We start from the raw sequence: 3,982 nt of genomic DNA, 5'->3' as shown, positions 1-3,982 counted from the left end.
GTGATAATAGAAAAGGGGAAAATGAGCATTTGTTTCTTGTGAAAACTTACAAGCATGGTACCCTTACCATTTCATATCTTATATGATTCGATTTAGTGGAAAAACAATCTAGACAAAATGATAAAATCCCCAAAAGGATCAAGTAACTCAAAGTAACTTGATCGAAGTCCAAACCTTATCGAATAGCGTTTGAATTCTTATCCAATCATACATTATCCCATAATGCGTGTTAAGAGAGATTAATTTGTGATGCTATATCACAATTCATTTGGCTTATATCAAAGTTTTCACTTTGATAATCCCATCACGACTAAATCGTGATTCCTTGAACTTCTTTGAAATTCTTCAATGATTTCTCTATTTACCTTATTAAGTGAACATATTAGTGTCAACTTAAATCGTTGGTAAAAGATAATGATCACCTATTTTGGATCGATGATTTACAACCTCGATCTCCTTTTCAACCAAAAGGCACGAGACATCTTGCTTTGAATACAAGATACGCATATACCATTAACAATCTAATGGTTTCAAGAGTACTCGATAACTCTTTGCGTTTATCATTCCAAAATCTAAGGTTTGATCTTGGGTTACCAATTTGAATCTTGCATCATCTTTATGATATATCATTCTAGTTTGGTTTAGAATATTATCACCTTGATAATGGGCTAGCCATACATCAAATCGTGGTGTATAGGGTCACAAAAGTGAAAAACTCTTTTGTATCTTAACAAGTTAATATTCTTATTTAGAGTTTATGTGCTTAATAGTCATAATTAAGTACAACTCCAAACCCGAAAACTAGATTTAGTACACAATGACTCTATCTCTTGACTTCATTGTTGCTAGTCATCATATTCTAATCATCCTATGTATCAAACATAATGATGAAAACCACCACCGGTTTCTAATATTGACGAAGTAGTACTAGCAAAATTTATGTTTAATCAAATAAACATTTAAAGAAGAAGATCTCATTAGATGTCCCACAACTAACTTGTTTATCCTTCAATAATTTGGGGTAGTTTCTTTTCTTGTGTCCAACATTTAAGACAATGGAAACTTTATTGGTCGGGATTGATAGGTTTAGTATCGTCATTCTCAACAACTTTACCTTGTATCAATTCCATTATAATATTTACTTCTTGAACCTCGTCCTCATCTTAACGGTTTAAGAGAATGCTCCCACTCATTTCAATGAATCTTTACTTTGAGAAGCAAAATTGAATTTATGAAGATTACTCTTCATTTGTTCGTTTTAGTCTTAAAACTTTCATTGAAGTGGTTGCGTTATTTTGGTCAATTACGAATTCTTGACCAAACTAATTACCAAAACAATTTATCGCTTCAAGGTACTTAATTCAATTAAGTATATGAATAACAATCCATTGTAAGTAGATGTGTTAGTCAAAAATCAAAAACCTGTTTGATAATGAATAACTTTTATCTATACTCTTTACAAGAGATCCTTCCAATGGATAATATGAGGTTTTAGAAGAAAATTCATATTTGTCTTTAGTTACGATGTTTTAATGGAGATTTGAATCAAAAATCGAAATGATATCGTATATGAATTGTGGTAAAAAAATAGAACAATATGATAACGGAATAATGAAAACAAAACATTCATCATTATAATAATACTTGTAAACAAGTAAAGCATTTACATAGTGACCTCTACCCAACTATGATAAATGATTCCAAGATCCAAATTCATATTAACTTGGGCATGGGGTAGCCGATGAAACCCTTATCAATATAACTCGGTGGATTAACTCTTTAATCGATTCTACTTTTAGAACTCTCGGACGATAAAATTACTCTAATATTTATCTATAGCCCAAAACACATTCGACAAGGGCACGGGGTAGCCGATGAAACCCTTATCAAAAAACTTTTGTTGAGTTCAATCCAAATTTCGAATAAATGTGTCCATGATCCAAACCCATATTAACTTGGGCACGGGGTAGCCGATGAAACCCTCATAAACATGAATTCGGTGGATAGACATTTATCACCCACTTCCCCTACGTAACAAGGTTTGTACCCCGGGGTAGCCGAGTGCACTCTCTCGCGAAATAGGTTTTCATGGTTTCTACCACTACTACAAGAACCCTTTACTACATCGGAGTTTTAGGGTCATGGACATGGGAAAGTGCTCCGATGTAGAGTTCGGTCATGTCCTTATGGTAGTAATGCACATCGGATTTACAACCGATGTCCATTTTTGGATGGACATCGGATTTCTTATATATCCCATGTCAATTATTGTTGATACACATCAGATTTTACTCATAATCCCATGTCCTTTACTTGGATGGACATCGAATTTCTTATATATCCCATGTCCATTATTATTGATACACATCAGATTTTACTCATAATCCCATGTCCTTTACAATCTTGTACATCAGTTACTTTCCAAATCTGATGTCCTTTAGTACCCATACACATCAGAGTTTTTCCAAAACTTCATGTGTTTTAGAAACGGTTTACATCCAATTTCTCTTTGAACCGATGTCCATTATTTTGTCAATTTTTTAAAAAAAAAAATTGGAAATGGTACTTCTAATGCAAATGAACTGTTAATCCAAAACAGAGGCCATTCATAAATGGCAAACCATATTCCATTCATAGATGGCTTACCCAAATTGGAGGCCATTCAACCAAACATATCAAATTCATACCAAGTTTTGACAAACGTTGTTCGTCATACATTGTTTGAATTCAAGCGACTAATTTAAACAATCCAACAAAGGTTTCGTAATACGTTTCTTACGACAACAAAACATGGCCTTCAAGATCCCGAGACAAACGAGTTTTTAATCAAACTAATAGATTACTACTACAACTAGGCATTCGAAAATAGTTCGCCCACAAGTCCCGAACTTCATCGATTTCATCTTGTGAATATGCCATTTTGTCTTGAAAAACCTGAAAATCATGCACATGACGACGTCTTATATAATACCACAAATACTAAAACATTTAAGCTCAATAATGGGATTTTATGGTAGTAAAACTTGGCAAGGCGACAACAAGCAGGCCATCATAGGCTATCATAGTTACTGTTGATCAGGCAAGGGGGTAAACATTACTTGAAAACATTATACAAGAGTTTTAAAATTTCGGGTAATCTGACCTCATCGATAGCTTTCGTCGGGTCTGAACGAGTCACAATTTCCAGCATGTACCTCATTATGTAGTACGCGCATTCTGTATCACCTTCTTGACGAGCACACTAAAAAAAGCATGTCGGCAAATTAAAGCAACCATTTTTTGCTATTTAAACGTAATAAAACAAGTAGACATCTGATATAGTAATGAACTTACATTAATTTTCAGCCATTGCGGTGTTTGAGAACTCTTTCTTGCCCCACCGTTGTAGCCGTACACTCGTATAGCTCTATATAAGGTTTCCAATAAATAATTGTCAGCGAATATAGTTCGAAATGGACATTCAGCGAACATTGTGCATGCATAATAACTATCAAGTTCAACTTACGTATTAATGTAGGTTCTTAACTTTGAAGGCACATGAATTTCCGTTGAATCAAACCAAAGTACTTGATTACGATCAACAACGTCAAATACAAGGAGCATCCAATGATCCCTGTGAATAATTTGTAATTTATTACATAATAATCAATAATCAAACTGTTGATACATTTTTTAATACGAGGCGGTAAGGTCGAGTACTTACTTAGCAAACATATGGAGCGAAGTAAATTTTTTTTTCAAGGCTTGCATCCTTGTAGAGATAAGTGTTATTGCATCATCTTGAGCATGGCCTAATAATGAAGTCACTTACGGACATAAGAACCCATACGTTTTGATGTCACGGACGCTAAACAAGTACCTATAACAATAAACATACAAGTATAACCAAAATTGTAAGATAAAATCAATGACCAATGTCAAACTAAATATATGAGATGCAATTTTAAATCCGGAGTCATTACATACCCAAGAAAAGTCTGAA

At 33.8% G+C, this 3,982-nt stretch overlaps 1 long non-coding RNA gene across 1 annotated transcript; it reads right to left on the bottom strand.

The window, feature by feature from the left end:
- Positions 1–2,861: 2,861 nt before the first annotated feature.
- On the bottom strand, positions 2,862–3,527 carry LOC141590065 (uncharacterized). The gene is made up of 3 exons (XR_012520479.1): positions 3,334–3,527; positions 3,143–3,241; positions 2,862–2,934 (listed from the first exon to the last, which is right to left on the bottom strand). It is a non-coding gene; the product is annotated as an uncharacterized LOC141590065 (long non-coding RNA).
- Positions 3,528–3,982: the final 455 nt, after the last annotated feature.

This window comes from Silene latifolia, chromosome 1, assembly GCF_048544455.1.
Source record: "Silene latifolia isolate original U9 population chromosome 1, ASM4854445v1, whole genome shotgun sequence".
Taxonomy (NCBI): domain Eukaryota; kingdom Viridiplantae; phylum Streptophyta; class Magnoliopsida; order Caryophyllales; family Caryophyllaceae; genus Silene; species Silene latifolia.
This window is presented reverse-complemented; position numbering and strand designations above follow the sequence as displayed.